The 27702-nt window shown below is 35.1% G+C and overlaps 1 long non-coding RNA gene and 1 pseudogene across 1 annotated transcript; both read right to left on the bottom strand.

Annotated features, from left to right (window-relative positions):
* Positions 1-8146: 8146 nt before the first annotated feature.
* Positions 8147-10095, bottom strand: LOC149251246 (uncharacterized). The gene is made up of 6 exons (XR_016265977.1): positions 9606-10095; positions 9426-9510; positions 9216-9266; positions 8713-8997; positions 8580-8617; positions 8147-8382 (listed from the first exon to the last, which is right to left on the bottom strand). It is a non-coding gene; the product is annotated as an uncharacterized LOC149251246 (long non-coding RNA).
* Positions 10096-20747: 10652 nt separating this feature from the next.
* LOC149251245 (protein RTF1 homolog pseudogene) lies at positions 20748-22677 on the bottom strand (annotated as a pseudogene).
* Positions 22678-27702: the final 5025 nt, after the last annotated feature.

Raw genomic sequence — 27702 nt, 5'->3', positions numbered from 1 at the left:
CACAAATATTACCCCTTGAACGAAGAACATCAGTTTATATTAATCCTCTTTACAATGATGGAGACTTTTCAGAATCTCAAACAACTAAGCATCAACTACCAAAATGGGCAATGAAACTTTTGAAAGATGTACAGCCTGATGAGCAGAATAAAATGGGCACCAGAAGGGCACATAGAAGTAAAGGAAATTTTGCCTTGTTAGCAAATGATTTTGAAAATATACACTTTGCAACAACCATGACGACACTTGCACGATAATGCTTAAAACTTTTGAAATGAGTGTGATACATGTTTACATGGTGAGTATAACTCATTAACACAAATATTACCCCTTGAAACACACAAGAACTAGATTTCGTGCATTGTGCGACACTCCACATGCCAAAAGACGACATTTACTATATAAAGAGAAAAGTGTGAATGACACTTGCGATATGCACATGACAATGAAAGCGACATAGGCCAAAGTAAAGATAACCTAAAAATGACACTAATTAAAGTGAATACAATAGAAAACGACATCTGTAAGCATGAAAATGCCACTCGCAAAGATGAAAGTGCACAAAAGGCGACAATTGAAGAAACTCACCAAAAAAGAAGTACGATCGCAAAAAAATAAGGAATTGCTAATGACATGTGCACTAATTGTCGACATGGGTTAAAAATTGCACAGGCACTGTCTTAGTGGATTGTTCCATGCCTGTTCAAGATTGTGTGAAGGAATTCTTTCATGAATGCATTACAGACTATGCATGTGTTAGCAGGTGACTTTGACACTTATGATCCAAAATCAAACTCTAAGACTTAACAAAGCATCGACCAACCAAGAAGTGACTATGGAATGATCGATTGCAAGATCCATAGTAGGCTCCAAAATTCAAGTATTGGAAAAAATTTGGAGGGTGTTTGTCGCAACGACAACAGAAGGTCACTACGACGTTTCATGGAGAGGTGTACTCCATATTTCTCTTATATCTTATATGGGTTGAGCGACATGAATGTGAATTATAATTGTGTAATTTCTCTAGTGTCGGTGGGATTTTTCTTCCCCCTCTAAAGTTGGGAAAGGGGGCGTCACTATGTTGGTTAGCTAAAACTCTGAATCAGGTGGTGGGAATCTTTGAAACTGAATTGGAATGTCAAGGGTGGCGTGAAATTTGGGGTCCATAATGGTTGCATATCATTGATTTTTTGTATGAGTGTGGGAGATGATTGCTAGGATGAAGATGGTGAAACTGGCATACCACAGATTTTTTGAGTTGATGCTTCAGACTAGGAGTGGAATTGTGAGATGTGTATTTCAGGCTCAACATTTTTTAGTCTCATGGTCATCGCATCAATTGATGGTCTTCTACGAGTAATTTCTTATTTTCTCCACAATATAAAACTTTCCTTTGTTTTTGTTTGTCTCTAGAATGGTGATGTCCTCTTTAAAGAGTATGTGTTGTGGGCTATTATAGTGTTTTGGTTCTTGAGTTGGAAGGCATGTGTGTTTGGGGAGAGGGCTCATATTTCTAATTTTTTGTCCCTTTGTATAACAAATTGGGGAATTCTCCCTCTAGTGTATGGTCTGGGTTGTGTGATTGGATTGGAGTTTGTAATTGTTGGTCATTGTTCATCTAGTTTGGGTGTGGTTGTAGGTGGTTGGAAAACTCTTTGCTAGAATTTGTGGTTGTGAGATTATTTTTTCTCGAGCTTTACCTTTCGGTATTCGGCCTAGAGGGGAGGTTGACGGGGCATGAAGTTTTGAATTGGTGGTGTTTCTCTCTCGGGCACTATGTGGTTTTAGTACTTGTGGTAGAAACTATGAATAAGAAAAATGTGTTTGGTCGCCGAGGGGTTTTTGGACGTGGCTAGCCTAGTATGTCACATGCCCAATATCAAGCATAACAGGTAGAAAATACTTATCATTTAGCAACGTCCCATAGCATTCGAGCATATATTTAGAGACTTAAAACCCAAACCACATAAGAACGACAAGATTATTTAGACTCAAATATTTTAGAGGAAATATCACATTGTCTTCTTGAACCTAGTCATATCAAGGAAAGAAAGAGCTAGTATCTGCATTTAATTACTCTTCATTGGCAGTTAAAGACTCTACTTAGAATAGTCTTTAAGACGAAGAATGAGGACAAGAATGATATCAACTCTTTTCTCAATGATATAGAACGCAATTAGTGGACGCAGCAAGATTGTATAGATAAATTGGAATCTTGATTAGCTCACATTGAAAGGTATATTCAATGTGAGTTTAAGCCCTCTATGCCACTTGGTGTGAATGTGAAGGATCCAATTCCACTAACTTCATCAGATCCCTAATTTGGATATTATGTTCTAGTTATGCTCATGTTGGCTCTTATTTTTTATGATCTTTTGTTTAATGGTTGTTTATGGTTTCTATGTTGACATTTTAAACCTTTATTAATGGTCAATATCTCTGGTTTCTTGCATGGTAGGGTGAGGCTACTGTTTTGATGATGGGATTATCAATGATGCAATCTATTTTTTTGGAGGTAATATTTTTAATTTACAAAAATAAATAAATAAATCATTCACAATTTTGCATTGAAGGCATTCTTTTAATGGGATGTTTCTATATGTATTTTTTTCATTTGTCCATACCTTATCAAAACATACCATTTAGTAAAATTTATAATTTACATAAACTTACCACGTAAGCACTACATCCCAAAAACTACCTCTCTTATTGCATCCTAACATGACACATGTTGAAGCATAATTTCCCTCAAATAATGAGTCGCACGGATAAATTTCAAATAAAATTATCCTTGTGTGGAAAAATTCAAGTATACAATAAGCCACATTACAACTTAAGTTAATCCTCTTTGTAAATTAATTGATTATTTCTTCCCCTATAAAATTTACATGTATAGGCAAAGATTTGAAGCATAAAAAGAATTTTACTAGGTTCAAATTTTGTGCATAATCAAGTCTCTTCCAATTTTCATTCAATCTAGATCATAAAAATGCTTGACTTCTTCTAGCTAGAATCATTAACTTAGACACTTGTAAATTAATTGATTATTTCTTCCCCTATAAAATTTACATGTATAGGCAGAGATTTGAAGCATAAAAAGAATTTTATTGGGTTCAAATTTTGTGCGTAATCAAGTCTCTTCCAATTTTCATTCAATCTAGATCATAAAAATGCTTGACTTCTTCTAGCTAGAATCATTAACTTAGAAAGCGTCGTCATTCAAATATTTGAAAAGATGGTATTTAATTGTATATTGAACTTAATTTAAGTAAAGATAAATAATTAGAATTGTAGCCATGCCTTTGACTAGAATTTTACTATAGTCTTGCCTCTACATCATACAACTCAGAAACTATAGGGACAACATTTGTTTCTAGGTGATTTTATGTGTCTATGTTATTGTTATACAACATAAATTTAAATGGCTATATTTAGAAGGTTGAAAACCCACTTTAAGTAGTCATTAAAATCCAAACTTGTTAAACTCTAATAACTCTAGAGGATGCACTAGATGAACCTCACTTAGAGCGAGTTACCTTTACCAAATATATATTTCATCATTGACATCTTGTGCTTTCTGCGTAAAATATATATAAGGGATGGAAAATATCACATCCTCAACATATTTTTACAAGATTCCATAACTAGCAATTGCACCAAATGTTGCAAAGGAAACACGATAAGGCAGTAGCATAGGAGAAGAGTAGCATTAATGAAATAGTATGTGATATGTTATGCAATTTAATTGAATATTTAAATTATAAATATGAATTATTTTATTTTAAAATAAATTTTAGGTTTAGAGAATTGTTTGGATAAATAAATTGGTTTTTTGTAGCCTTAGATCAGTATAGATGGTATACAAACTTTATTCACTTAAAGACGCAATAGACTTACTATATTTTAGAGGTTAAACATGTGAATTTACTATAGTTTAACTTGGGATTACAATGATGTTTCTTTGAAAGGATTTGTTGGCTACATTGTTCTGGGTATAATCTTTTAAAGTATTACTTTTATTTGTATTTTTTCATTAACAATGTAATTATTTGATTAGGGTTTCCTTGAATGCAGAGTATGGATTGGGTGGGAAGGTTTTCCCTCAAGGGGATGTTTATAGTAATGGAATTATTTTATTGGAAATGCTTGCAATCATTTATCATTATATTTTAAGGAGTAAGTAAATCTACATATGTTTAAATGTGTTTTCAATATTCATCCAAATAATAATCCAGTGAAAATATTATATGGAGTCATGTTATTAAAGTTCAGTTTATTATCATTGAGTCGAATAATCCTTTCAAGTCACTAGATATTGCAAGGTTTATGTTTCTTTTCTTAGAATGAATTGAAGTTAATATATTTTGGTTTCTCTTCTCACAGGGTATTATTGTACCGTGTTTAATGACTGATGAACAAATCAAGCTTGTTCTACTTTGCTCTGTGACATTCCATCATAAGCATTGTTGCTCTTGAATTCATGCTACTAAAGTATTGGAAAATAGGAACAAAAAAAGTGTTCATTCTAAGAATGACGACATGTTGGATTCAAGAATGCTTTTGGGTTATTTCAAGGTCATTTTTTCCTCGTTTTAAAAATATTTGAGGGACTAGGAAATTTTCATCTGCTCATTTATGGAGTTCACAACGTTAGTTTTGAAATCGGTGTACATATCATCAATCATGTTACGCATGAATATTCTCATTTTGCCTGTTTTTTGGTAAACTAGCATTTATGAGTTTTGTCTCAAGTTTAGAGAGTGGGGTAGATTGTTCTTGAGAAATAAGGTGTAAGTGTTCCAAATTGGATCTAGTGGATTCTTTTTCACTAGTGATGGCAAGGGTGAACTTAAAGTATGGAAATGGGCCACTTAGACACTATGGAAGGCTGAGACTAATTGTAAAATATTTTTTGTAATTGGCAGCCTCTAGTTGAAATGTTATTATGGTCACTCCTTGTAAAAGTAACCTTTGCTCATATATCCCACATGTGCAACTCCTAATTTACTCTTCACACTCAACATATTCTAAGTAAAATCCGCACTCCTATGATCCTATTTGTTATTGGAATAACCCCACATCAATATGCTATTATAGTCACTCCTTGTAAAATTAACCTTTGCTCATATATCCCACATGTGCAACTCCTAATTTACTCTTCACACTCAACATATTCTAAGTAAAATATGCACTCCTATGATCCTATTTGTTATTGGAATAAACTCACATCAATAGGGGTATCTTTAGATGACCCTAGGGACAAGTTCATTTCCTAGTTGTGCCACTAATCAAACGTTTTTCGTTGGAACACAATTCTCCTACGTTTTCTTATGTAATCATTTGTGTCATATGTGTTTCTTTATTAAGTAAAATATAGCTATAAGTACGACATATTCTGTTTACTATAGCTATAAGTGTCCAAAAATTAGAGCTTTCTCCATTTTAATTTTTTCCCTAACATTATTTTTTGATAGAGAAATGGAGGAAATTTTCCATGTCATCAGAGATGTGCATCATATTCAAATGGATTTTCTTTCCACCCACAAGCATTTAATAGCCCCTAGTAAGATTTTGGATCATATTTATTAATTTTTGGTCTTAACAAAGCTTTTTATACCTCCAGTTTCATTTTAGATCCATTTATACTTTTTATGAAATATGGTAATGAATTTTTGAAACTTGAGGATATATTATCCCGAGAGTAGATTTTCATAATTGTAACTATATTAATTTATCTGCATATTTTGAGGGACATATTTCTTTTATAGATCAGTTATCACTTGTTCCAATGTTGACCAAGTTCCACTAGTTGTGGGCTCTGTTAGTATAGGATATCCTTTTGGTGCAGTTGCATCAATAATATCTAACAGGGACCACATGAGCTACTTTGCAGTTTCCAAAATCAAAGGCAATATTGCATCCATTCCCTTCTTGCAAAGTGAACCCTAGCAAATGCAAGAATGGCATGTCCTGTATACTTCAGATGATGTTTGAAAGGTTTAGATGTGACATACTTGGGTGTAATATACTTGTTGGTGAGGCTAATTAGGTTGTGCGACATCTATGAAATTGTTCAGTTAAAAAATATTTGATTCTTTCACTGCTTGACTTGATTTGATTCTTATGCCCCTTTGGTATAGTGTTGATTAAGGTACAATGTTAGTTAAGGATATTGTTACTGATTAGCATTGAGTGTCAATATCTCATCTTCCTTTTAATTTCAAGAGTAAACTTATATTTTGTAAATGTACCTAATGGAAAATGTTTGAATAATATATAATTATACATTATGCAAATATCTCATCTTTTTCTCAGTTTCAAGTGTAAACTTATATTTTCTAAATGTACATAGTGGAAAATGTTTGAATAATTTTGGTGATCTAATAATTATACATTATGCAAACTTACATCTATTGTCATTAGTGATTGTTTTGGAAGTACCCAACTAATTATATGGTGCCCAAGCTCTGTTATTTTTACTCACTAACATTAATCCTCAGCATGCCATCCTACAAATAGTTTCAGCATGGGGTGGAGCTTGTATGGCCATGGGTTTAGGCTAAAATTGAAGATGTTCGTTCGATGAAAAATATGAGTTGTAGCATTAAGCTAAGAGCTTATGGAACTAAGTAGTAGTGACAAATAAATTATAAATGCAATGATGTCATTGAGGTATGTATTTATATTGAATGAGATCTGCTTTCAAACAAGAAATTGGTGCTGAGGAGATGCTAACATAAAGAGTATGACCTACAAATTAAACAGTAAAAACAACGTCATATGGTACAGTAGGTTCTCCATTCAATGATCATATGCACTATAAAGCACAGTAGTCGATCCATTTGGATGATCATATGCCCTGCCATATGCTCTAATAAACTATTAAAATTTACCTTGTCCAGGGACATTACAGAAACAAAATAGTTTTCCATGTTACAGTTCCAATCCAATTTTTTCTCCAGGGGTTGGATTTTCTTTTTGTTTCTTTATAATCCCAGAATGAAGATCTCTTGTAGCACATGCTGGTTTAAGAGCAGAATGGAACATTATACTCCTACGAGGAAACTGAGGATATTTAGAAGAAGAAAAAAATGAGCCTTCATTACTCGAACTAGAGGAGGGACGGACCTCTCCTTGTCCTAAATTTCCCATTTCTGAGATCTATTCCCAATTTTCCAGAATTCATTGCTTCTCACATCAATTATTTTGTATGTACTATATTTTGATTCGTCCTTTCCATTTTTCCTTTGTTTTAGTACAGTTTTCTATTCATCTATTGGAACAACACCGTACATTGTCAATTTCTGAGATAGTTCTTCAGTTTTCAACACTTCCAATCTTTCATTCTTGCATTTATAGAGAGCTTCAAGCTGTCCTTCAATTTTCCATGACAATATAATGATGGGTGAAGATATTTCAGCCATCCTGAAGAATAGTATTTAGTAACAAATAAATATTCAACAAGAAATTTATTTCACTATTCAAGAATTGTGGCTTGTGAAATGGAGGAGGATTCACTTGAAAATTTCCTTCTAATGCTGGAAAAATTTAATCAGCCTGATTTTGTTTTATCAATATTAAATTGACCCTGACGCAGTTCACCTAATGCATCACGTGGAAGCTATTCTAGAAACATGCAAGAGACCACAAAATCGCATCCCTCACTATGGTCATGCAAGGAACCGTCTTTTTCTTTTTGTAATCGATCATATTTGCAGAAAATTGTTTATCTGCATGCATGGTTTTTAAATAGTTACCTGAAAAGAACGGTTTTTCTTAAGTTTGGTTAAACAGTCTGGCATATCTATCATTGTTATCAACTATAATGCAAAAATACAAGATTATTCCTAATCTTAAACATGCTTATGTGTGCAGTCCCAGAATTTCATAGGGATAAGACTTAAAATAGTGACGAGAGGTTACCAAGAGGACCTGTAATGATGTACAATCTTACATTATATATATATAATAGAAAAGTATTTACAAAACCCTTGGTGCAAGGTCTCGATATACTAATTTCAAAATAAAATTCAACATCGTCTAAAAATCCCAGTCTAAGACCGACCAAATTCTAAGATTGAGAATGTTGGATCTTAAAGAAAAAAAAAAAAAAAAAAAATATGAAATGTATTTACAAAAACCCTTGGTGCAAGGTCCCGATATACTAATTTCAAAATAAAATTCAACATCATCTAAAAACCCCAGTCTAAGACCGACCAAATTCTAAGATTGAGAATGTTGGATTTTAAAGAAAAAATAAAAACAAACAGTGGTTTACTTGTAAATTAAAATGGCAGGATAATTTAATCATACATCGTCCAATGGTGTTATTACCCTTATCGTGACTGGAAGTGCAGGAACGTACATATCTACATACAACATCTGGAAATAACACAAGGGAATGAATAAAAAACTTGAATGTTGACCAAACTGCAAGAAGGAAAAGAAACCCTTTGCTAAATGAACCCTTGTCGGGAGGACACTTCAAAAGAGAAAGAGTTGAACTTGTAAGTACGCAACACAAAAATTCTTAAAAGATGGTTCTGAGGTGAACAAAAGAGAATTGGGGGTAGCTTTACCTGTATAAGAGACTTGGAAGCCATCATAATTTTGAAACCTGCTCAAAACAGCCACCAATCCTTAGAGCGTGAACGGTGTAAGGCAAACCGGAAAATAAATTTGTAAAAATCAGTAAGGGTATGAAGGGAGAACCTTGGAGATGAGGAACCTGAAGTTGGGTACCATAAAAAGAGGAAAATCGAGACCCCTTCGATATATGACTTCCTTCTGGACAAATAGGGATCCTACTGTTGGGTGTGGGACAATAACCTTAGTTCATTGCAGTTTGAACACCCAGAAACTGGAGTTGGATGGTGAGGCAGAGCTCTCTCTCAACCTTGATAGCAAATTGCATTGATCATGGTCGAGTATAACTCGAGCCCTGAATTTGTTCGTTACAACGCCATGGAGTATAATTGGTGTGGCTCAGCCGAAACCCTGAATGAAGGGAAAGCAAATTTGTAAAAATCAGTAAGGGTACGAAATACTAATTCCAAAATAAAATTCAACAACATCTAAAAATGTCAGTCTAAGACCAGCCAATTTCTAAGATTGAGAATGTTGGCTTTTAAAGAAAGGAAAAAACAAGTGGGACTTTACTTCTAAATTACATTGGCATTATAATTTAATCATACATCGGCCATTGGTGTTATTACGCTAGTCACAACTGGAAGTGCATGAACGTACATATCTGCATTCAACATATTCTGGAAACAGCAGAAGAGAATGAATAAGAAAACATGAATGTTGACCAAGCTCCGAGAAGGAAAAGAGACCCCTTGCTAAACGAATCCTTGTTGGGAGGACACTTCGAAATAGAAAGACTCGAACCTACCCAAAACAAAAATTGTTGAAAGAAAACTCACTGGAGCGGTTCTAAGGTGAACAAAAGAGAATTGGGGGTAGCTTTCCTTGTATAAAAGACTTGGAAACCATCATAATTTTGAAACCCTGCTCAAAAAATCCACCAATCCTTGAAATGTGAACGGTGGAAGGCAAACCGAGAAACAAAATTGTAAAAGTTAGTAAGGATACGAAAGGAGAACCTTGGAGATGAGGAACCCGAAGTGGATATCGTAAAAAGAGGAAAATTGGGAATCCTTCGGTCTCCAACTTCTTTGTGGACAAGTATGGATCTTACTGTTGGGTGTGGGACGATAACCTTCGGTCTCTTACTTCCTTTTAAACAAGTAGGGATCCTATTATTGGGTGTGGGATGATAACCTTAATTAGTGCAGTTCGAACAACCAGAACCCCGAGCTGGACGGTCAGGCAGAGTTCTCTCTCAGCCTCGATAGCAAACTCTATTGATTATAACAGGTATAACTTGAGCCCTGAATCTGTTTGTTACAGGGATATGGCGTATAACCGGCGTGGCTCAGCTGAAACCCTGAATAAGGGCAAACCAGAAAACAAATTTGTAAAAATCAATAAAGGTATAAATGGAGAACTAATTAACTGTGCAGCAGTTTTCTTGGGAAACCAATCTGACGGCAGACGTTTGTTCAGTCATCTAAAAATGGATCTGACACTGGATAAGGAATGCAGTCGCATTAACTAGCATTTGCACCTTATGTTGCAAAGGAAACGCCATAAGGCATAGAGTGGTAAGGCATAGAGTGGGGAAGAATAGCGACATGTGAATGGGCATTGTTGAAAGCAAAGGTGAACGATAATGTGTATTCTGAAAATGGATATTTTGTTATGGTCAACCTAATGCATTCATTAATTAGATGACAACGAAAAAGTTTCGAACCCAGGCTAAACCAACACAAATCTTTTCTACAAGACTGAAATTGCCTAAATGATTCCTCAATCAATGGAAATAACCGTTTCCCTCCTTTGATACCTAAAATGTTGGGAATTTATGAAAATTCCATAACATACAGTCAAAAAAAATGCTCTGTTTTTAACACAGTAAACTCAGAAAACTGAAAATCGTTCGCTGGAAACGGTGTTGCAGCAACGTAGTTTGGTGTTGCAGCAACGCTGAAACTGGTGTTTCAGCAACACAAAAAAAATATTTTCTGAAAACTGAATTTCAACAGTGCACAGCAAAAGGGAAGTTGTATTCATGTATAATACTTCCTCTAACAGAGGGATTTCTACAAGACTACTTTAAAGACAGTTCAAAACTTTAAAAAAACTTCATGCTGTAAACAAAAATTACATTACTGTGTCTGCACTGCTGTACATTACAGAAAACAAAATGCTCTGTCTCCTCTGAAAAATCAACAGGCTGTTTTTCACTGCTGTGTCTGCACTTTGCATTGTTGTGTCTGCACTCCTGTGCATCTACAAAACACTCTGTTTTTGTTCAGAATGCTGCTGTAACACTCTGTTTTCCCCTGCTGCGTACTGTTTCCAGAAAACCAGTACGCTTCCCAGCACCAATTAAAACAGCAGACACATGGACAGCAGTTTTGCCAAAGCAGTTTTCCCTGGAGCAGATAGAGCCGTGCGATATGGATGGGCAGCTGTCTGATTGAATGTACAGGTCTACAACATGGAGCTATCTTTTGCGTGACGTGAAGTTGAATCTTCATTGATGGCCAGATTTATCAGTCAAGCGATAAATGAAATTTAATGCGGTTGACAGAGTTGGTAAAAATGGTAAACAACAGGTTTTATTGCGGACATGGGGAATGTACCGCAACATCCAGAAATCTCAGAAATCAGATTTATCTGTCTGTTGCTCCATACCTTGTCTTAATTTCCAGTCTTGTCATAATAATTTTAAGCAGTTTTTCTGGTGTGTTGTTTTAATGTAATGAGCAGCAACATAGAAGCAGAGCGGCAGTAGTGTTAATCTCTCTGCAATATAGCGCAGCAGCGCTTGAATGTGATTGTGTGCTTGAGAGAAGAGCAGAAGACGCTGCAGAGCAGAAGCAGCAACGAAGGCACATCAGTGCAGAAGAGTAGACACAGCAGAGTAGACGCAGCAGCGTGAAGAACAATGTAAAGAGATGGCACAGCAGTGCAGAGGAGAAGACACAACAGTGTAGAAGAGATTGAGGAGAAGACGCAACAACGTAGCAAAGAGCAGAAAGGGAAAAATGCACAGCGGTGCAGATATTGAAAGTAATTTGTTTTGTGATTGTTTGCTGTGAGAAAGGGTAGAAACGCAACAACACAATTTTTGTTGTTTGCATCTGAAATGCAAGTGAGGCACAACAGCAGTGCGATTGTAATCAATGAAGGGGAGCACACAGTGCGTATTTTTGTTGTTAAATGTGAAAGGAATGCGCAGCAGCGCGAGAGCAATTTAAGAAGTTATTTTATGCACAGCAGTGCAGTGATAGAGAGAGTGCTGAAACAGCAGTGCTGAAACACAGTGCTGAAACAGCAGTGCTGAGACAGAGTTGCTGAGACAGCAGTGCTGAGACAAAGTTTTTGTAATGGAATATGCAGCAGCATAAATGTATTGAAAGTTTTACACACAGCAGTGTAATGTTTTTCAGGAGAAGACAGAGTCTGTAATGTACAGCAATGTAGAGCATATTGCAGCCTGAGCGCCATTGTGAAGAGCAATGCGAATGAAGATATTTTCACACACAGCAGTGTAAAATATCAGGCAGACACAGTAGTGTCAATTTGGACAGATTGAAGTGCCTCTGAAGCGGGCATGTTGGAATCCCTCTGTTAAGAGGTAGATGTTATTTGTGTGGAACAGAAGCGTTCCTTGGTGAATCCCTCTATCAAGAGGAAGATGCTCTTAAGCATAGATTGGTGAATCCCTCTGTTAAAGAGGAAGATGCTCTTAAGCATAGATTGGTGAATCCCTCTGTTAAGAGGAATATGTTTTGTAACAGCAGTTGTGAAATCCCTCTGTGTGAGGAAGATGTTTTTTTTGTATCAGATGATTTACTGTTTATAAATAGAAGTTCCTTTTTGTGTGTTGCTGTTACACCGTAAGTCAAAAATAGGCTTGACGTCAAATCATCGTTGTTCTTACACCAAGATCAGCAACTGACGAAATTTCGTTGCTGTTACACTGTGAACAGCGACTGATGAAACTGTGGTGCTGTTACACCAGTTTCAGCGTTGCTGCAACACCGCTTCCAGCAAGCGATTTTCTGTTTTTCTGTGCAAAAATAGAGTGTAAAAAATAGAGCAATTTTTGTCTGTCTATCATGGAATTTTCCTAAATTTCCAACATGGTATCAGAGCATTGTTTTGCTCTGTTGAATTTTGTTTGGAATTTTCATAAATTCCCAACAGTGGTATCAGAGCTAGTCCAGGCTCTTTGAAGTGTCAAAGAAGCTAAAGGAAGGGTTTATTGCTGCAGCAGCTTCTCCAGCAGAGTGAAGACTCAGCAAAAGGATCCAGGTATTTCTCAAGAATTTTTGTGTTGTTGTTGAAGACAGTCAGTGAATTTTTAATACACAGTCAAGAATTTGAAGCATAGCTGAGAATGCAAGGAATGGCTAGCACAAGCACTAGCATAGGTACTTTTAATCCTCAGCTCCCACAGTTTAATGGGAAAAACTATGACTATTGGGCAATAGTTATGAGAGCTTTTCTTTTCTCAGAAGATTTATGGGAATTTGTTGAAGATGGTTTTGAAAAACCAGCAAATGATGATGAACTTAATAGCTTAACTCAGGCAGAGAAAGAGTTGTTGAAGAACTATAAGAAGGAGGATGCTAAGGCCCTCTACTTCTTGTATCGAGCAGTGGATGAGAGTGTGTTTCCAAGGATAGCAGCAGCTAAGACATCCAGAGAAGCATGGGAAACTCTCAAGACAGCCTATCAAGGCATGGAGAAAGTGAAGACAGCAAAACCTCAGTTCATTGAGGAGAAAGCTTGTGATGAAAGCTTAGAGAAAACAGTAAATGTTAAAAACTGTTTGTCTCATAATGAAGATGATGAGGAGATGGCTGAAACACATCCCCAAACAACAGCGCCAACGCAAGGGCAGCAACAGACACCCTTGAGGAGAAATGAACAAGAGGCAACAAATGAAGGTATGAATTCTTTGTTTGCTTTATCTAGTCATGTTGATGACCCTGTTCATTTTGAAGAAGAAATTAAGGATAAGAAATGGACAGAACCCATGAATGGGAGAAAGGAATTGAAGTTCCTTGAAGATCTGTTTAAAGAATATGGAGTTCAATATGTAACTCTTGCCAAGATGGCTGAGATGGGCTTCACTGCCAAAACCCTTGTCAATATGACAGAGGAAGAGATTGAAGATTTGATGAAGACCCTGGTAGAACTCTATCATATGGATCTTCTTATAGGGGAGAGATATGAAATTAAATCTCCCATGAGAGCAGAGAAGGAGCAGGTAGCAGATATTCTGACCAAACCATTGGATCAGAAAAGTTTTGAATTTTTGATGAAGTGTCTGGGTATGACTGATAACCCAGCAGTTGAAATTAAAGGGGAGTGTTGAAATATTAATTTCCCCTGCTGCGTACTGTTTCCAGAAAACCAGTACGCTTCCCAGCACCAATTAAAATAGCAGACACATGGACAGCAGTTTTGCCAAAGCAATTTTCCCTGGAGCAAATAGAGCCGTGCGATATGGATGGGCAGCTGTCTGATTGAATGTACAGGTCTACAGCATGGAGCTATCTTTTGCGTGACGTGAAGTTGAATCTTCATTGATGGCCAGATTTATCAGTCAAGCGATAAATGAAATTTAATGCGGTTGACAGAGTTGGTAAAAATGGTAAACAACAGGTTTTATTGCGGACATGGGGAATGTACCGCAACATCCAAAAAACTCAGAAATCAGATTTATTTGTCTGTTGCTCCATACCTTGTCTTAATTTCTAGTCTTGTCATAATAATTTTAAGCATTTTTTCTGGTGTGCTGTTTTAATGTAATGAGCAGCAACATAGAAGCAGAGCGGGAGTAGTGTTAATCTCTCTGCAATATAGCGCAGCAGCGCTTGAATGTGATTGTGTGCTTGAGAGAAGAGCAGAAGACGCTGCAGAGCAGAAGCAGCAACGAAGGCACATCAGTGCAGAAGAGTAGACACAGCAGAGTAGACGCAGCAGCGTGAAGAACAATGTAAAGAGATGGCACAACAGTGCAGAGGAGAAGACACAGCAGTGTAGAAGAGATTGAGGAGAAGACGCAACAGCGTAGCAGAGAGCAGAAAGGGAAAAATGCACAGCAGTGCAGATATTGAAAGTAATTTGTTTTGTGATTGTTTGCTGTGAGAAAGGGTAGAAACGCAGCAACACAGTTTTTGTTGTTTGCATCTGAAATGCAAGTGAGGCACAGCAGCAGTGCGATTGTAATCAATGAAGGGGAGCACACAGTGCGTATTTTTGTTGTTAAATGTGAAAGGAATGCGCAGCAGCGCGAGAGCAATTTAAGAAGTTATTTTATGCACAGCAGTGCAGTGATAGAGAGAGTGTTGAAACAGCAGTGCTGAAACACAGTGCGGAGACAGAGTTGCTGAGACAGCAGTGCTGAAACAAAGTTTTTGTAATGGAATATGCAGCAGCATAAATGTATTGAAAGTTTTACACACAGCAGTGTAATGTTTTTCAGGAGAAGACAGAGTCTGTAATGTACAGCAGTGTAGAGCATATTGCAGCCTGAGCGCCATTGTGAAGAGCAATGCGAATGAAGATATTTTCACACACAGCAGTGTAAAATATCAGGCAGACACAGTAGTGTCAATTTGGACAGATTGAAGTGCCTCTGAAGCAGGCATGTTGGAATCCCTCTGTTAAGAGGTAGATGTTATTTGTGTGGAACAGAAGCGTTCCTTGGTGAATCCCTCTATCAAGAGGAAGATGCTCTTAAGCATAGATTGGTGAATCCCTCTGTTAAAGAGGAAGATGCTCTTAAGCATAGATTGGTGAATCCCTCTGTTAAGAGGAATATGTTTTGTAACAGCAGTTGTGAAATCCCTCTGTGTGAGGAAGATGTTTTTTTTGTATCAGTTGATTTACTGTTTATAAATAGAAGTTCCTTTTTGTGTGTTGTTGTTACACCGTAAGTCAAAAATAGGCTTGACGTCAAATCACCGTTGTTGTTACACCAAGATCAGCAACTGACGAAATTTCGTTGCTGTTACACTGCGAACAGCAACTGACGAAACTACGTTGCTGTTACACCAGTTTCAGCGTTGCTGCAACACCGCTTCCAGCAAGCGATTTTCTATTTTTCTGTGCAAAAACAGAGCGTAAAAAACAGAGCAATTTTTGTCTGTCTGTCATGGAATTTTCCTAAATTTCCAACATGGTATCAGAGCATTGTTTTTCTCTGTTGAATTTTGTTTGGAATTTTCATAAATTCCCAACATAAAATACATTTTAGGAGACCGATTTTTCAAGTAACTTAATATAACTAGCAATTGCCCCAAAAAGTGCAAAGAGAGGCCGATTACAGACAAGTTTTTTTATGTATAAAGTGTTGAGAATGGAGGATCTCAGATTAGACTTAGTTGAACTCCGTTGGTTTGGGAGATGTATCATGTGTTACCATTTGTGCATATTATGGGTATAAAGTTTGTTATGATGATGGAGATTATTTTCAACCAGCTGTGGGTTGGCAACAACTTTTGTGAATGCCTTGGGTAAGATTCCATCTTCTGGATAATGGAAATTCCAATGTCCATTTAGTCTATACTAGAGTACAATGATTGTTGGCAAAGCTAAAGAAACTGTCATCAATGTATAGAGCCAACGTAACTCGTAGTCATCAGTTTTTATCCATACAGGGCTATGATTACCAACCATTTGAGCGGGAAGTTGGTGTATTTTCTAAATAGGGATCATGTTATCCTCGTGGAGTTATTGGTTGTGCTTAGAAAATATCAAGTAGGATTGAGCATCGACTATCTGGCTAGATGGAATTTTTGATAAGTGCTGGCCAATTTTATCTATTGTGTAATCATCCAAAACATAGAGGCTAACCCAAGTGGATGCTTCAGTGGAAATTGTGTGGCCCTTGCATTATCTAGGTCCTATAGAAGCAAATAACAAAAATAGCATCAAGTACAATCCATCTCTAAACCGAAAAAACATCAGCAAACAGGGCAGTACAATCCATCTCTAAACCGAAAAACATCACCAAACAGGGTAGTACAATCCATGTCTAAATCGAAAAAACATCAACAAACAGGGTCCAGATGACCGTTAGCATCAAAAAAAAAAAAAAATTCATGTTACAACAAATACCTACATATAATCAAAATCATTGTCTATATTAGCATCTTCATCATCAATATCACCCTCTAAGCATTAAAATAAGATAGAAAAAAAAGTAGCATCTCAAGTCAAGATTTTGTTTCAATGATGGGTACATTTTTTATAGGGTTCTGAGAGAAGAGTTCATCAACCAATGTCACTAACATTAAGGTACATAGAGAGCTTAGTGTTCTTGATTAATTACTAGTTCATACCCTCATACATAACAAAATCCAACGAAAATGTGGCAATCCCCACAATCTTGAAATCCTGAAAAAGGTTGTCAAGTCTACTAAATTTTGAGTGAGATCTAAAATTTTACTTTCTCCATATGAAATTCAATGAGGTCAGAACTACTCTCAAACATCCAAAGTCATTTCATGGTAATGTTATGAATTGCATAAGCAATACTAAAGCCATAGGCTTGAATATTAGGCTACCCCACTCAAAAATTCTTGTTTTTCTCTAAAAAATGATTGCGTTTGGAACATCTTTAATCAAATTGTGCAGAATTGGATAGTTTGGTACCTAACCAGCCAGTGCAATACCAAACTGGCGATTTCCAGTTCCAAACCTCGAACCAGACCCGTTTGGGTGTCAAAAAGATCGAACCAGCTGATTTCACCAATTCCGGTCTAGTTCCAATAACATTGGTTCTATGTTATTCAATATTTTTGAGCAATACACTGTAGTTATCATGCATGCATATTTATGATAACTACTATACTTTTTCTTACCTTTGTCATTTCCCTGATTTAAACGTTGCTCTGAGTTACTAATAGAGACAATTCTAAAAGATAAGGCTTCGAGAACCTTGCTTAAGTTGGTGGATGCTTAGTACATTTTCTTCTGAAGCTTGGGCCTCAAACTCGAGAGCTACTTGTAAAGCATTCTCCAAAGCATTTATACTAAGCAGGTCCATTTTTCTTTGGATATTTTGGTTGAGAGTCCTCTGAGAAGTGAGTCGAGGAACTTCCAAGTTCATCACCATGGACTTGAAGCCATCAAAAATATTGTTTGATGCCTTTGACCAGGTACTTGCCTTACGTGAATCCATTGCTTCATGATTTCCTCTGCTTTCCCCTTCAGGTATAACCTATCTTGCATTTCTTGCTTGAAGCATATCAAAGTTTGTGTAGGAGGTGAATTTGAGTTGACTAAGTCTCGTACAAGAGCCCACCGCCATGTTAAGGGTTGGTCGCTCCATACTAACTTCTTTTAGCATCAACTTCTGTGCATCATTCAGTTGTTATATTTGAAAGAAGGCTTCTCGTACAAGAGCCCACCACCATGTTAAGGGTTGGTCGCTCCATACAGACTTCTATTAGCATCAACTTATGTGCATCATCCAGTTGTTACATTTGAAAGAAGGATTCTAGGCTTTGCAGTGAAGCATCCAGCACTTATATTTTAGGATTGAAAGCTTGATATATAGTTCATATATCAGTGATGTTATTGTACCATGATACCTTAAGACTGAAAGATTCATATCTGGTTTGAATTTCGATGATAGTGCTGGCCTCACATTCTGCTGGACTCCACATTTTCTGAAAGGCCGGGAACATATTTTGCATTTTAGATGCAATTGTTGGTTGTCAAATATGTCTTATACATCATTTTTATTGGACTTCATGCTTGCAGAGATATTTACTCTTGGCTACTTCCCCAACCATGATAGAGAAAAGGAGCCCAAACACTTGTGAGGCTTCTTCCTCTGCATAGGTGGTGTGTCAGAATGGGTGCTCTTTTTGGCAGACATTTGAGTAACGGTCTTCCGCCAATATAAGATTCTGGTATGCAAGTATAATTTCAACATAGAATTGCCTACATGAACTTAGACCTGAACATTGCCGGAGAATAGAGACTTCAAAGCTAGTTCTTCAAGCGCATGTAATATAGATTCATTTAGAAAAAGGATGCGTGAAGACAATTGTAATGTTGATGACAGACTTTGATCACCGTATTGAGGAACTAACATTGTGCCCGAGCCCTACTGGCTTGAGAGTTTTGACAGGGTTTGTGTCTGACTAATATAGTCAATGAAGGTGAGTATTGAATAGGTTCTGATTGGACCACAAAACCATGATGTGATTCCTCAGCAAGGCATCAACCAAAACAATGGAGGAATTACACAAGACTTTCGGGATGCTCTCTACAGAAACATGAAACTTCTCATTGTGTTCAGCAACGTTTCTATTGAAGGTCAAGTTGGCTCATGTAAAGCAAGGGAATTTTTGCATCTTCAACAACTTCACATTGTCAAAGACAGCCATATTCTCTTGTCCAATATAAGAAGAGAAAGAACACTTACAATGCAATATATTCATAAAAACATACTAAGAAATGATAGTTATCAAGATAGAATCTAAATTCAAATGTGGATACCATACAATACAGAAAACAATTGGCCCACAAAACTACAGTTCAGAAAATTCAAGAGTATACATATTATTAAAGCAAAAACATGCACTTCTTCAAATTTATTGAAAAAAAATAGGTATGTAGATAGTCCAGACTAATTTTATCAAAAATTGTAATGATTGGATAACATAAACCCCTACAAAAATGCTCAAAGGCCCATTGAGCCTTTTGATGCAATCCCTTCAAGAAATGTATTTCCTTATCATACACTATAAACTGTACGAAACCCAACAAAAACTAGAGCAGCAGGTCTTCTCTAAAGAACATTAGATTTATTATTGAGATTATTACAAGTTTGATTTAAAAAAGTTGCTAGCCATAACACTATTTTCTTGTGCTTGGTGGGTGTATGTATTTGTTTGCGTGTGTTGTGATTCTACTTTTGATAATGCAGGTCATGTAACCTGTTATAGGTGTTCTGGAAGTCAAAAGGATATGCACAGACATTAGGTACACCCTTTCAAGTTGAAAAATAAAAATTAAATAAGCCCATAGCAAACAGAGAATATATGACTAAATACCTAGAGGAAGCTACTTATTTAGTATGTTGGCGCGGTTGGCATGCTTCATTTGAGTGTAACTTTGTTTATGAAGGTCTAAGCAGGCCTTTAAGGTGCAGGCAACAGTGTCCCAACTACAAATGCAGTCTCCTCGAGACTTCACACTTGAACAGAATAGACAAACCTCTCTAGGCATCAGCAGCAGCATAGTCTCCTGAAATCTCCCATGGCTAGCTCCTAAACGAGGGAGTAGTGGTAGGGATTGGCGGGACAGGGAGAAGAAATGGGCAAATAACATATTCATTGGTGGCTTGAAAGTTAAAATGCATTTTCTTAAGAATTATTTAGGGTTTCTTGGGAAGATGATTTTTTTGGGTTAAAATTGGATTTGGTTTGGTTCAGTTTTGGACAAACAACAGATTGACTATACGAATCCCAACTGAACCGAATTATTTGGTTGTACCAAAGTTCTTCCAAATTTTCGAATGTTTTCCTCGATTCAGCCAAACTTTTTTACTATGTAAAAGATAGTTGCTTATTAGATAGAATTGCAATCAATCGAAAGCAAGAATAAACAACTAAGCACAACAAACAACCACAACTCTAAAAGCATTTAAGCAAACTATACTACAATAACAGAAATTAATAAAACATAGCATTTATTACATGAATCTGAAAAACACTACATATTTCAACAATAATTTAGAAAAGGCATAACTCAACATCAATCTCAAACAACATAAAATGCCATGTTTCACCAACTTCATGATAACTTGCAGTGGAATAGCGTTACTTAGAGGAAAGGAATCCTTTTGGAACATTATATGCCATTTTTTAGCAAAATGGTTGAGACAAAAAAACACCCTTGAACTTTAGATGTCAAGAAAATACAGCCTATATTTCTAACACATTGTTGATTTCATGCCTGCCAACAATCCATGATGTTGCTACTATTAAAAGACAATCCTTGGTTGACTAGGTTATTGCAGTTGTGTTTTAAAGTGCCTATAATGGCACACTACATATAGAATTTGAAACAATTTAAAAAACTGTTCACTTTAAGGCTTTTCTGCATATGTTTCTAGCAATCCCAAAAGGAAATTTTCGAATCTTTCATATAAAAATTAAATGGGGAAACCAACAAGCAGAGAAAATATCATTATTTATTTTCACAGCAGGCCTCTTCTACGCTTGTAATCATTCACAGTTAATGTCAGACTATGCCTCCTTCCATCATTGCTAGGAACTTGCACTCCACAAGTTGACTCAATCTTCTGCTTTCTAGCCATAAAAGCTAAAGGGGCCCCTTGAGCACCCCCATACTTCTGCAGTCCAGCAAGTGAAATTGGAAGTTCAAAATCATGCAAAGAATACACCTTTGCATCTTCTAATATAGGAGCATCAGTGTCGACAAGCTTTCCATCATCCTCAGCAGTTTCTATTGCTATGGCTTCCTCTACTTTGGCTGCATCTACCTCTTTGTTCGCATCAGTGTTGTCTTCAACAACCTTCGCCTTTGTATCATAATAATTTTGAGATTGAGTCCAATGCTGAGTGAAAGGATCATACCCTGCTTCACCTGCTTTAAGATTAAGGTTTAGAGGCTTGATCTCAGAAGCGTTCTTGAAATTTTCAGCCTTGTTTTTCTTATTCATTTCTGCTAGCATCAAGGCTTTTGCATCCTTGCTTTTGCTCTGAAGAGAAAGGACTTCTAGTTCCTTCAATCTCACTTTAATTCTCTCAACTTCTGAATAATCATGCCTGCTCTCCGCCAGCTCCATCTCTCTTCTAACCCTGTCCTTTTCAGCAGCCACATTCGATGGCCTTTTGGAAGCCAACTTCTTTTCCTGCAACATTTTTTTTACAGTTTCTGCAGAATACACAAATTGATTTATCTTTTTTAGCACATTTATTTTTTCCTCAACTTCTGCTTGACTAATCATCCGACCACCACTGCTTTCTACTTCCTGTTCCCAATTTGAAAACTCTTTCTCAAGTGGAGGTGAATCAGACACCCTGGCCATCTGCCATCTTGTTGCACTGCTCTCGCTACCCCAGAAACAATTCAAATACTTGTATGTGGTGTGGTTCTCAAACTTGTATTGTTTATCAAGGTCTGTCGCATCAACATTTTTTACCATGCAAAGACGGTAAGTACTCTGTCCTAACCTGGACATTCCTATCCCAATTCTTACAAAGCAGCCCACAATGATATTCTCAAAGAATGGTTCCATAAACCACTTGGCAAGTTTTGATCTCCTTATTGTTATGCTTCTAATATCTTCAAAGCTGGGAGTGTCAGCAGAGCCAGGACCATCACCATCACTATCTGATTCTTCGCCACTGCTTCCACTTCCTTCTCCTTCACTAGAGGATGACAAACTAAGGCTCGAACTCGCATGAGATTTTCTTCTACTAGGTGAAGAATCTCGCCCCTTAGATGAACCAGTATTATCTCTCCGCTTACGTTGAATGTCAGAATCCTGTGCTTTCTACCGCCTTGCTACCAATTCACTCAAAGCATTTTCTTTTACAGACCTTGTCGATTTCACAGAAGAGCGCATCCGTGAAGATGGAGGCCCTGTTTCTTTCCGTTGTTGATTTCTAATCTCATTTTGGCGAGCCCTTTTACGCATTAAATAATTATCCCTTGCTTTTGCTCATTCTGCCAAAATCAACTCCCGATCCAGTTCAGACATTTTCCCAAGCTGCTGCCTATCTTCATCATCTTTGTATAAATCACTTCCTATGGATAATTCGCTATTGGAATCATCACGGCAACCCCTGTCATCATCATCCTTGTCACCAGAATCAAATCTGTTTTTCAGGGGCATTCTTGACCCAGAAGCCTTCCTATTTGTTGTCCCAGAATCATCTGAATCATCGTCATCAATGTATTTCGAGTCTCTGCCATCATCTGAATCAGAATCTTCCAGTCTCCCTTCCCAGGATTTCGGTTTTGCTTTCCTTCATTGGTAGATGTTCGACCAGCTGCTTCTAGCAGCAAATGCTCCAGTTCAGCCATAACTTTTTTTTCCCCTCTAAACACCCATGTCGATTGAATAGTCCTTTGTTCCCTGGCTAGAGCAGAGACTGCAAATACCACTCCTCAATATATCTTCAAAACCTAAAACCTATTGTCCATCAAACAGATTAAAATTGTGAGAGGCAAACCACACCATGGAGCTTAATAAATGTACATCACCGACATTACGTTTTGTAATACATGGTCCTTACAATGAAACGAACATTACTATCTCAATTAGTTCAAAAGAACCCTTAGACATGTAAAGAAATGAAACGAACATTACTATCTCAATTAGTTCAAAAGAACCCTTACACATGTAAAGAAAGCACATTGAACATAGAGATGGAAAATTTCAAAAATATTTCTGAGCCAAATTCTTCATAGAACTGAAACGTTTGAGAAGTACACATATCACGAACCAAGTATGCGCAAAAGCATGAGAATATAACAAACCCTAACTATACAATTAATACTGACCAAAAGTCATAGAATAATAAATAGCACATGAAATTCAAACCAAGTAAAATCAAAGTCCTACCAGAAATCTGAATATTGCCCTAAAGAAAATTTTATATTCACAATGAAAAAAAGGGCGTTACAGAATAGGCAACGAAACCCTAAACGACCAACTCAAATTTATATTAATGTAAGTACAGACACTGACGAAACTGTGCAGATGTAAGCTACTGAAAGAATGAAAAGACACCAGATTTCTAACAGAGATGAGAAACAGATACAGAACAATTAATGATTGAAAAAACTGAACTTTCTACAGGGAAAGAGTTAACGAACATTGTCACAAAAACCGAGTTCGAGTAAATAAATGGAATTTTATCTGATTGTCTGAAACGATAATTACCTGAATCCAAAACATCACCCAATACACAGACACTGTTTTCAAAGAAATAAAAAAACAGATCTCGCAACAAAAACTGAACTCTCTGGATTTCAGCTAAAATAACTGGAAAGTGGCGAAGAACGTCTAAACGAGCGGCACGAAAATACACATAAAATCATATATTAACACATACCTAGCCAAACTTAGACGAAACAAGGCCGAAGACCGGACACCTGAACTTGTAAACAGACCGACTCTATCTCATGAAGCCCTAGCTCGCATACCTCCAGAGGAAACATTCCCAAACAATAACTCTGAAGACAGAGAGGCCATTGGGTTGGGAGACAAAAGGACAGTGTGAGGATCAACGATAAAACTTCGTTCAATCATCTAACACCACAAATACACGGTCAACAAAAGGACACGGCATCGACTAGGGCAATTCATTTCAAAAGGAAACGCCTTACGGCGTGAATATATAGTTTGAAGAATATTTTATCGTTATCAACCTTAACTATATAAATATGTATAAATAAATAATAGATTAAAATTTTTACATTTTACATTTTAATAGTTCCTATGAGATTAATCGTCAAAATAATTAGTTGAACAAATAAATAAAGATTTATTTTATTTTAAAACAAGAAAATTAAAAATAGTGATAAAAAACTTTTTTTTTTGAATTAGTACCTTTACAACCTTCTACTTTCTTAATTAAACTATATATATTTTTATTATTTTATTTTTATTTTTATTATTTTATTTTTTATTTTTATTTATTTCTTTCTTTTTAAGTTAACTTAATTTTCTGGTTCCATTGTATTGTTTTGATTATTTCTAACTAACTTTTATATTACTTTATTTATTTATTTATATATATATATATATATATATATATTTTATACATATATTATAATAAAAGGTCCTTTATATAACTAATTCTCATTTAAATACTAAACAACTTATAATTTTTAATTATCAAACAATACCTTTTTAACTTACGATTAACACCATTTAAATTGTTTTATAGTTATATATTTTTATTGGTCACCTAATCTAACTAATTTCCATTTAATTATAATAATTTTTATGACTCTGGTTCTAAAGTCAAAATTAGTTGTTGGTCAAGTTAGCCATTGGAGGCTCTGCTCAAGTTAGCCATTGGAAGCTCTGCTCAGACTATTTAACATGCTAAGTTGTTTCTTCAACTTTTCCTGACGATGAACCACACTAGTTGGTTCGAAAAGCATTGACAGATATTTTCTACATGTGATTTACCCGAAATATTTCTTATAAATTTTAAATTTGTATATAATATAAGATTTACTTAATATAAGGGATTTCAAACTACTAAATATAACCTATAGATTTGTTAAATTAATCGAAAATAAAGATTTTTTATATAAAATATTAATTTAAAGTATAAAATTAAAATAAAATTAGTCGATATTTCAAAATAGCAAAAAAAAATAATTAAATTATATTAAAATATCTTTTATGAAACTAATATTAATAAATTAAACTAAATTTTGTAAGGATGTGGAATCTATATTATTTATAAATAGTCATATTTCCTTTGGGTAGAAAAATTTGTTACCAAAAATATTCAAACTACTAAATATAACTTATGGATTTGTTAAATTAATCGAAAATAAAGATTATTTATATAAAATATTAATTTAAAGTATAAAATTAAAATAAAAGTAGTCGATATTTCAAAATAGCAAAAAAAATTGATTAAATTATATTAAAATATCTTTTATGAAACTAATATTAATAAATTAAACTAAATTTTGTAAGGATGTGGAATCTATATTATTTATAAATAGTCATATTTCTATTGGGTAGAAAAATTTGTTACCAAAAATATATAATTTTTTTAGTTATTATTAAGTAAAAAAAATAGAAAAAGCTATTTATTGTGTAATGGTTTATATATATATAAAACATCATTTTTAATTACCATTGTTATTATTGTAAATATTTATTAAGTAATTTGGAAATTGTAAATATTATTGTGGATTTTAAAAAGGTGTTGCCTAATCCTTTTAATTTTTGGTGTTTTTGGTAGGAATCGCACAATATAATTTGGGTGAGCTTGTGTTCTTTTATTATTTAAAAATGTGTTTTTAAATGTATAAATAGATTCAATGCTCTCAAAAACTTGTGACACACTTGGATTATCCAAACTAGACAACTTAAAGTGATGTAGTTTAGAACTTTTGGTAAATTGTGTGTTATGTTTACTGATATGTCTAACATTTCGGGTGAACACTTCACCCATCTTTAGGGACATTAAGCTTTTCTGGACATGTAAAAAGTGTTAAACGGAGTTAAATAGATAAAGGATTTAGAATATAGTCATTAGGGAGGGTGTGAATGATGAGACTGACTATTAAATATGAAAGAAAATAAAATAATGATTAATACTAGAAACGTTAGAATTGAGTTTAGAATAAAGGAGTGAATTTAAAAGTCTAAATGGGTTAAAATAATGTTAATTAGTAAGAAAATATTCAAATTATAAGTGATCAAAGACTTCCATAGTTATCCATATTGTTGTTGGAATTTTAGGAAGTGAATTGTGTAATGTTTTTGATCCGTCCAATATTTCGGATGGTTACTCCATACATCATCAGGGACCAAAGAGCTTTTATAAGGTCTTTTTATAGGATAATGGGAACAAAGTATATGTTGGGTTAACACATATAGAATAAATTTGATCAAAATCAAATTTTATATGTATATATATATATTAAATTTATTGATAAGTGAAATTAAATTGATATTTAAGGAATTTAAGCTAAATTAAATTAATTAAAATAATAATTGTTATCTGTATTTGACCAAATTTATCTGTGAAAATTAAATAATAATAATTTTAAAAATAGAATAAGAATTAATCAAATATTAAAATTTATTAATAATTAAATAATTATAATAAATCAAAATTAAAAATTAAAATAGAATTAGTTAAATTTTTATTTATTTATATTAATTTAATTTAATGAATAAAATAAGAGTTCGTTAAATAGACTAAATAGGAGAATTAATGATTTAAAATTAAGAAATAATTAAATAATCTAAAATATAAAGGAAAAAAGGAAATAAGACTTAATAATAAATCAAATTCTTTAATTGAAATTAATAATTAAATTAAATAAGGAATACAATCTCAGGAATAAGGTTAAAGAATATAGAAAGAGAATCTAATTGGGTCTAATTTGGAAATGATGAATAAATTTAAAGAAATAATAATGATGATGATGATGATTAATGTCCACTACGACCAATGTTGTCTATAAGATTCATGAAAACACGGTGGGGGGTTGATGAAGATCACTAAAGCCAGGAGAGAGATGGTAGATGGTGGGTTTTGAGGATTGGCTTAGCCTATATCCATCCTCCCTATTAAAGTTATCTTAGGGTTCTTCTCGGTTTTGAGGGTTTCTCGAATAATTCGAGAGTTATAGAAAGGAATAGAGGAAAGGATTTTTTATTGGTTGAAAAAAATTAAGTGCTTGGACTTAACTGAGCACTCAATGATAGCAGACTTTGAAAGACGGTTATGATTGGTATTAGCTATGTGTTCTTTGAGGCAGGCTTTGAAAGGATGACCAGTTTGGCCAATATATGATTTACCGCAGAATAGGGAATCTGATAAACCCCTGGTCTTAGCATGGGGCATGACTTGTCTTTGGCTTACTAGAATAATTGCTTGAGGGTTCTATGGGGCTTAAAAACAATCTTAATGTTCTTTTTGGCCAAGATATTTGTTATAAGATCAGTAGTTCCTTTAATGTATGAGAGTAACTTGGCCATAGGAGGGAGAGGGATCATAATTGGAGAACCTAGGGTGAGCAACAGATTGAAAGGTTTTACTAATTTGAGTAGAGGAATAGCCATTAACTTTGAAAGCTTGGAACAGATGGGGATTTTCAGCTGAAAGAAACTTAGGAACAAAGATTTTTAGAGCTTTTGAGATAAGGGTTTTAAGAACACTTGACTATTGGGATGGGTGGTGATGTGAAACGGCATGGAGATAACAGTTAGTGTGGGTATTTTTCCTATAAACTTGATGGGAAAGGGAGCCATTAGGGAGGCGAGTAACGAGAACATCTAGGAATGGAAGGGATTTATAGAATGGATATAGGTTGAGTCAATCCCAAAAACCTACCATCTACCATCTCACCCACTTA

Source organism: Pinus tabuliformis, chromosome 7 (assembly GCF_031772625.1).
Source record: "Pinus tabuliformis cultivar Carrire ecotype Pingquan chromosome 7, CPIR1, whole genome shotgun sequence".
Classification (NCBI taxonomy): domain Eukaryota; kingdom Viridiplantae; phylum Streptophyta; class Pinopsida; order Pinales; family Pinaceae; genus Pinus; species Pinus tabuliformis.
Note: the sequence above shows the minus strand (reverse complement) of the source record. Positions and strands in the feature narration are given on the sequence as shown.